The 8,679-nt window shown below is 45.7% G+C and overlaps 1 long non-coding RNA gene across 1 annotated transcript; it reads left to right on the top strand.

The window, feature by feature from the left end:
• Positions 1-705: 705 nt before the first annotated feature.
• LOC118894124 lies at positions 706-7,704 on the top strand. The gene is made up of 3 exons (XR_005019655.1): positions 706-794; positions 7,292-7,450; positions 7,596-7,704. It is a non-coding gene; the product is annotated as an uncharacterized LOC118894124 (long non-coding RNA).
• Positions 7,705-8,679: the final 975 nt, after the last annotated feature.

The raw sequence follows: 8,679 nt of genomic DNA, 5'->3' as shown, positions 1-8,679 counted from the left end.
ATCTGCCAGCCTTACAGGGACTCTGACATGAGGTGGGGTGGAGAGAAAGGACTTCTGGGGTCTGACTTTACGGTTCTCTGATACAGATATCTAATGGAAATCCCTTCCCTTATATGACATGATTTCACGGAATCCCAGAAACAAAGGCATATGACCTCGGAGTCTGCGATCTCCCTGAAACTGGACATAGTGAAGGAATGTTTATTCAGACAAAAGGATGTTATTTGGAGGGGAAAACGATTGTAAGATTTTTATGCGGAATAGTTTTTCACATGTATAAGCCATTTTGGTCAAAAGAGACTCCAGCCATAAAAAGTTTCTGTTTCAACCTGAAGAAAGCTTTTTGAATGTCTATATTAACAAAGCTCTCACTGAGGTTGAGGGAGTTGGGAGGACTTTTTCCTTTTATAAAAATTGTGCTTGCCACCTGTTTAAAAATATATTATTCAGTGGGTTGGTATTAGAAATAGATATCTGTTTCCATCAAGTCCACCAAATAAAAGCATCTGAGTCTGTGGGCAGAGGGAAGGGCAACTTCTTTCTCTTATGCGGATGGAAAGAATCCCAAGAGACTAACGAAGCAAGAAATTATCAAAGCTGTGGTATTTACTAAGTAACTTTGTGCCAGTGCTCGGCAAGCTGCCACCACACTGTCAAGCCCCAGCGCCCTGGCTGACCGGTGCCACACAGGCTCACTGCCCTAGACGGAGGAGGCCGGAAGTTTGCTGAACCCGGACAGAAGAAAAAGAACTCATTCTGGAGAGTCCCAGCAGGTGGCGGAGCCCTTTCACGCAGTAAGCCTCTTTTGACCCAGAGCACGTACAATAGAGCTCTCTCAGGAGAGAGATTTCTTTTTCCCCCACCCTGGGTTTCTTCTTGGCCCTTGGGATTTGTTCTAAACTGGCTCTGTCTGTGTGGGAGTTGCCTTGGCCTTTCTGATTTTCTTTCCCTTTGGAACTCTCAGATCTTTCCATTGTGTGCCATGTCCCTGTTAAAAGGCTGAGTCACTCTGCCTTGCAGACTGCACATTCCCTCTGTGAATCAAGGTAACCTGGCAGATGTCGGGCGGCTCAGTCGGGGAAAGGGTGCATTTATCAGCCTGTCCCGGCCCTGGGCACCCCCTCGGGAGCATTGCTGAGGGACATAGCTTTCAGATGAGAAGGTGTCTGTAAAAGGCTGACAGGAGCCGCTCAGGCCAGATGACCTTTAGAGATCTTTTCCAGTTCTGAAATGCTAAGATTTCGAAATGCTGCGTGGCCCCCAAACGATGCCATTTGAGGAAGAGCAGATGGAATTAGAGATGTGTGTGACTCAGAGGAGACATCAGAGCGGCCTGGACGATCCCTGGATCTGGAAATGAAGGAGAGATTAGTCTTAGTACATGTGGCCTCAGAAGATGGAAAGTTTGGCTGGAATTTTATCACAGGATGGGACGTTACAGCTCATATAGGAAAGGAACCCTGATTTCGTAGTTAGGGGCCCAGATATAAAGCCTGAAGACCTGATTTCGAATCCTGACCCCTAATTTATTATCATCTATGTGACCCTGGACTAGTGACCTTACCTTGCTGAGCCTCTATTTTCTTATGGGTCAAATGGCAATGATAAGACTGAGCTTGCTTCTAACATCAGGCTATTGTGAGAATCGAGTAAGACAAGGGAAACTGCTTGTAAATTCTGCAGTTCTACAGATTTAATCTTAGTGTCCAAACCCTTAATTTTATAGAGTAGATAACCAAAGTCTAGAGAGGTTAAGAAACTTATGTGAGACCAGACAATGTTGGTCTAAGGTAATATCTGATAAGGCCTCAGGGATAATTATATTGATATGATTACCAGGCATAATTATATTGATCCCTGGAAGCCCTGGGAGAAAAGGCTTTTGGGGGACCTTGGGGCCATGATGCAGCCCCAGCTTCTCAGTGGCGTTTCATCTCACTCTTAATTTTATTTTCTGATTATAAAAATAGTATGTGCTCATTGTATGAAACTTGCAGAATACAAAAAGCACAAAGAAGAAAAATTTAAAACATTTCCCATGATTCTGCTTAATTATTGAAATTTTGATATATACCTTTCTAGTCTTTTTTCTATGCATTTGCATATTTGAACATAACCGGAATAATATTTATGCACAGTTTTGCACATGGATTCTTTTCTCACCTAACAGTTTGTTATGCACTTTGCCATTAAAATTCGTTAGACAGTGTTTAATGCTTGCATAATGGGCTGCCGGTTACATCGGATATCAAGGTTCTTTCCTAATTTTTTTGCTGTTGTACATAACAGTGTTGAACATTCTTGTACTCTGTACTGTTAAGTGCTGCCCCACCATTAAGCAAATGTTTCCTATAGATTTCTCTAGATGACTTTGGCCACTCTCTCAAACTCTTGTGCCTTGTCTTTTGTAAAGACTCACAAATATTAATTTGTCCCAAAGTGTTAGAGGTTTACCCTGATGACTTGAATGGTGTAGAATATGATACACAGGTGAGGCCCAAAGCCCTGTTGAAAGTACTTGATTTAAACACATGTATTTACATTATTCATTTTTGCTCTGTGCTGTTCCCAGAGATACTTAAGGTATCTGAGTTTCACTTGCCTTTCCTGGTTTAAGTTTCAGATTAGACTGGTGGTGGTTGGTCCTCAAAGGTGCCTCTAAATGAATCTCCCCCTCCCACATCCACATCCTTGAGAAGTCCCCTCTTCTTGAATTCCCCGTGACTCACTTTGGGGCAATCACACGCAGCAGAAATGATGTTGCTTGACTTGAGGCAGGTCATAGGAAGCCTTGCAGTTGTGCCCTTGGTCTCTGGGAACATTTGCTATGAGGAAAGCCACTGCACATAAGAAGTTCTCTATCCTGAGACTGTCGTGCTGTGAGGACTCCTAAACTAGCCACATGGAGGGGCCACCTAGCCAGGTTCAGTTCCTTCAGCCACTCCATTTGAGGCACCAAGCATGTGAATGAAGAAGCCTTCTTTGGTGCCCAGCCCAGTCGAGTCTTCAGATGACCCCAGTCCTGGCCTCCATCCAACTGTAATTCCAGACCCCATTGGGAACCACACACAGCAGCTGAACCCAGTCACCCTGCAGATTATGCCAGGTTTGCAGAATAAATGATGACGAGGACATGGCCCTGCTTGCCCTTGGGGAGCTCTGATCTACGGTGAGGATGCACAGGAGACAGGGACCTGAATGGATCCGATGCACAGGAATAAGGAGCCTCACAGTGGACCGGTCACTCTGCCAGAAGATGAGGCGATGCTGCCTGTAGAGTAGGGAAGGATTTTCTGAAAGGAAGACACTGAATTGCATCTTGAAAACTGCCTGGGAGCTTACCGGTAGACACACTGAAGGAGGCGCAGCAAAATAGAGGGAGACCCATGTGCAAAGAGACACTATATCCCGGTTGGGGAAGAGCAGGTAATAAAACCAGTGGGAGATGCAGGACCTGATTGTGACAGCCTCCTATGCCGGGTCATAAAACAGAAATTTGGCCTAGCTGAAAATGGGGAATCAAAAAAGAGTTTTTAGCAGGTGGTTACAAGATGAGATTTGCTCTTAGACCACTTTGGCTACCTTCCTTCATTCAACAAGTGTTCACTGAGAATCTACCTTTCATTGAGCCAGTGATGGTCAAGGGCGGTGATGTCCAGTAGAAATGCAATGGAAGCCATGTATGTCATTTTAAGTTTTCTAGTAGCCATATTTAAAACAGGAAAAAGTAACAAGTGGAACTAATTTTATAATAACATATTTTATTTAACCCAATAGTTCCAAAGTATTTTCGACAGGCCATCAATATAAAAAATGTGGAGATATTTTAGGTTATCCTATTCTAAGTCTTCAAAATTGGTACACATTTTACACTTTTAATAGCACATCTCAAGCTTGGACTAGCTACATTTCAAAAGCTCAACACACACACACGTGGCCCGTGGCTATCGTACTGGGCAGGGCAGCTCCACATGCAGGGGATGAGGTGGAGAGCAAGGCAGGTGAGGTCTCTGCTCTCATAGTGCTTATGTTCTAGGGTTGAAGAGTGGAGACTGAGAATAAACCGGTAAACAGCTAAAGCAGCAAGATTGCTTCAGATAGTGATAAGCAGGGTGGAAAAGATGAAAGAAGTAGAACGAAAACATTAAACTATGGTGGCGCACGCCTGGCAAGCAGCTGGTGGTCAGGCAACGCCTTGCTGTGAATGTGACCCTGATGCTGACACCTGGGTGCCAGGTGTATAAAGCTCTCAGGGCAGAGCCTGTGAAGATCTGGAGGGCGCCGTGGAGGGAGGACAGCCAGAGAGGCGGCTACTGCCACAGTCCAGGGGGGGACAGCCATGCTCGCAGCAAAGGCTGCAGCAGCGACGGCTAAAGGGAGAGGATGAACCAGGGAGATATTTCAGCAGTTGAATGTACAGACTTTGTGACTGACAAGAGGTCTGGGGGAAGGAATCTGGAAGATGATCAGGACTTGGGCTTGGCTGATGGAATGCATCAACTGGTGTCTTCCCCTCCACCCCAGGGGGTGAGTAGAGGGGTAAGATATGCATTCACTCTGGGGCATATGCTGAGTTTTGAGTTGCCCGTAGGATAGAGGAGTGGAGATGCTCAGTGTTAAAGTTTACAGAATTCTCATAAAATTTTCCTTCATACCCCTCTAATCAGTGAGGGGAAAATCCCTGCTTTTCGTCCTAACTCTTAATGGCACCTTGGACAGACTTCATCATTTTCAGTTAATTAAATCTCAGTCAAGTGAATGTATCGATACTAAAAGCCATTGAATTGTACACTTTCAAATGGTTAACATGGTGAATTTTATGTTACAAGAATTTTATCTAAAAAAATAGTAATTCTGTTGAACTTCCTTTCATTTATCAATCCCTCATCTGGTTCAGAGGTTTACCTTCCCCCAGTGCAGGCTCTCCTGGAAGGATTTATGTGGGGAAGGGGCAAGGCCAGTTCTTTCCAGCCTCCTCTTCCTATTCCAGGCCTCTCTGTTTATGAATTGGTGCAGGAAGGAGAGCCCAGGGAGGTGAAGGTCATTTTGTGTTTCTGGCCTCAGGTATGGTAAGGAGGTATCCCTGGCCTCGCTCTGGTTCTTTGAGCTGCTGGTGGCCTCCACCAATACGGTCGTCTCTCTGGGAAGAGTGACTGCTATTTTCAGCCCCATGTTGGTCCCTCCAGGTACAGAGCATACCCTCGGACCAGGGCCCTGCTGGTAGCCTCCCTCCCCAGTTCCCTCTCTGTGAGGGGGCCTCCCTCACTGGGCAGCTGCTGGGCAGCCCCGTGACTACTGTCCTTTCCCCATTCTGTGCTTGCTCATTGGGAGCAGCAGGAATGCATAGACTCACACTCAGAAGGCTGCAGGATACAGGGGTGGGCGGGAAGGGTGCCTGTTTCTCTTTGCAGGCTTAGACTCCACAGTCTTTTCTAATCCCTGTTGGTATCAGCCAGTCTGGTAAGGCCAGAAAGGAAGTGGGCACTGTCTGTAGGCTCACAATGAGATATCTGTCCCCTTGCCTGAAGACACCCCAATCTCTAAGAGAGATGCTTGTGGAGACCCCGTCTCACTTGGCCTTAGAGTTGGAGGTAGCCCCCTTCTTTCCCCACAGTGCAGAGAAGGAGTCTGTCTCCTGGAATGAGGCCACTGATTCCCCACCCCCTTCCCCTTGCCAGTCTTTAGACAAGAGAGTGGTTCCAGGGTGATGGTTGGCTACCCTTAGTAAGGCTCGGGCAGGGTTCTCAACCTCAGCCACCAATTAGCATCACGTGAGGAGCTTTTGCAAAACACCAATGTGGTACAACTATTTTAAAAACTGTTTGCCATTATCCACAGAAGCTGAATGTATGCGTGTATCTGAGCAATTCCACTTCTACATATAGACTCAGCAGAAAGGCATGCACACATGTGCCAAGAAACATGCACAAGAATGTTCATAGCAGCACTACTTGTAAGAGCTAAACACTACAAACAATGCACATGTTTATCAAGAGTAGAATAGTTATGTATATTGTGTCGATAGCCAGACAATGGAGTACTATACAGCAATGAAAATAAATAACAACTACCCAAAACAACAGGTGAGTCTTACAAATAAAATATTGAATCAAAGAAGTCAGACACAAAGAGTTCATACTCTACAATTCTGCTTTTACAAATATCAAAAATAGTCAGAACAAATATACCGTGTTAGAAATCGGGAGAGTCTTACTCACCTGGGGAGGTGGGACTGAAGGAATGTACAGAAAGTTTAAGGCTGCTGGCAGTGCTTTTTCCCTTCAAGGTAGGTGGCAGTAATGTGTGGGTATTTGCTTTGTGAAAATTTGCCAAGATTTTTATATAATTTTTCTGATGTATATTATAATTAAATTTAAAAGTTTATTTAAAAAATACCAGTGCTGGGCTCCCTACCCCCATGGACTCTGATTTCACTGGGTCTGCGGTGGAGCTCAGGCTTCTCAATGGATTAAAAGTTCTCGAAGTGACTCTAATGTGAGGTCAAGCTGGAGAATAACCAAGCTGTGCCTGGTTACTGGTCCCTGTCTTTAGATGTGGGGAACTTGGGCTTGCTATTTTCACCCACCAGCCAGTCCCATGCAGCACCTGGTTACAGGATAGGAACTGAGAAGACAGAACACTGAATTCTGGAGGTGCAGAACACTGAGTCATCGGTGAGCATACAGATCAGTACTCCTGAGAGTGAAGGGTTGGGGTGTTGGCTAGAGATTGCTTAGAGTGATGGATCCAGGCACTAGGGTGGATAGGACAAGAAATAAACTGGGAGAGAGCTATAGACTTAGAGAAAATGGGGGAACCAAGGACCTGGACATCTGGATGAGGTTTCATAACAGGTGCAAGAAAGGTCAAAGAGTGAGGCACTGGGAGAATAAGAGGTTGTGATAAGAGCATGGATTTGGAGGTTCAAAAGCCCCAGAGTAGAGCAAAGCGGGAACATCACTCCTGGCCTTGCTCTCAGTGTGACCTGTTCTCAGTGTGGCTCAGGTGAAATGCCTGGCTTTCAGGTAGTCACATCCAGTTTGTAGTGTCCTACCAGAACAACCTTTGACCCTTTCCTGACACTCTCACTGGCTTATCAATACAGTGGCTCAGTCCTGAATGTGAGCTCCAGTGTTGCCATCAGCCAGGAGGTCAAGCTTGGTAAATGGCTCACCTTAGTGGACTTTGGGTGAAAAATTGGGGGCTTCTGGTCAGATTAAATTATTTTTATTTTTATATTTTATAATTATTTAATTTTTATTATTTTATAATTATTTTTCATTTCCAACAGTGCTCTGCGGAGACCCCTGGAGTCCCCCTGTAAGCAGGGCAGGTTGAGGTGATGGGAGAAGAGAGCTGTCAGCCCCACTTCTCTAGATTTAACTGGAAAGATGGTCTTTTAGTTGTTTTACACACTGGATTCAGCAGCTAGTAAAAGCTTGAAGACCAGGTATGTGATTATCATTAACGTTCCTTCTAATCTAAGGATCTGAATTCCCTCCATCTCCTCAGTTGGGCATCAAGTGAATTAGGACTCCTGGGTTTACACCCTTCAGAAGCTGCCCCCCCAACCTCCATCTTCTCCCCCCCACCAGTTCGGCTGCAGAAGGAAACACGTGTGCAGGTGCCAGAGAGGCTGCCTGAAGACAAGTGTTCACCGAATGCAGGGGCCCCACGTCAGAGCACTGCCCTGTGTCCAGCTCCCCGGGAGGGACCTGCTTATTCTCACTCTTCCGCAGAACAAATGGAAAAGAAGTTGGGACCCTTGTAAAGACCTGCAACCGGAGGAACAAGGCTGGTCCTGGGAGACTGACTGGGCTTGTTTTTACTTTAGAAAAGGAAGCAGGGCCAGGACTTAGCAGGGTGGCCCCAAATGTCCCCAGACTGAGTGGGGAGGAAACATTTTGAGCCACCCTCAAAAAGCGTGCTGTTATTTCAACTTCCAAAAGCAAAATTACGTTGTGGCCCACTAAGGAATGAGGTCACCTGTTCACAGACCCACTTGTGGAAAACATTCCTACATAACATTGCTTGGCTCCTTGGAGTTGAGAATAAAGACACTGAGGCCCAGAAAGATGGTCAGAGCTTTGCCATGTGCTTGTATCCAAGGTCACAGAGCTAGGTAGGAGCTGAATGTGTGGTTGGTGGGAAGAACACTGTCTCTGGGGTCAGACAAGCCTATGACTGATCCAAATGCTGCTGTGTGACCTTGGGCAAATTCACTAACCTCTTGTTTTCTTATCTGTAAAATGGGGATAATAATACCTACCTAGCAGGCTTATTGTGAGATTAAGTGAGAAAATATATATAAAATGCCTGACACAAAATAGGTGCTCACTGACTAGTAGGTGTTATTAGAATAAAGTGTAACTGCCTATAGATATACAGTCCCCTTAAATGAGAGGTGGAATCACAGTGAAAAGGCTGTGTTGGTCACTGTCTGGGTGTCACTGGGTACTTGGTGGAAATACGACCCTTGGGAGTGATGTTTCTCTGGAGCTTGTCTTAATGGCTCAGGAGAGAGCCTGTCTTCTTGTCCTTCATGAAGTTTGCCCTGGTGGCTTCTTTCCCAGCTGTGGAGCAGCTTCTGAATGAACCACTGGGGAGCCTCCAGCACCTGGGGAAAGACTGCGGCCAGTGATCAGACCATAATCTTGCATTCATTCATTCATTCATTCA

This window comes from Balaenoptera musculus, chromosome 4 (genome assembly GCF_009873245.2).
Source record: "Balaenoptera musculus isolate JJ_BM4_2016_0621 chromosome 4, mBalMus1.pri.v3, whole genome shotgun sequence".
NCBI lineage: Eukaryota > Metazoa > Chordata > Mammalia > Artiodactyla > Balaenopteridae > Balaenoptera > Balaenoptera musculus.
This window is presented reverse-complemented; position numbering and strand designations above follow the sequence as displayed.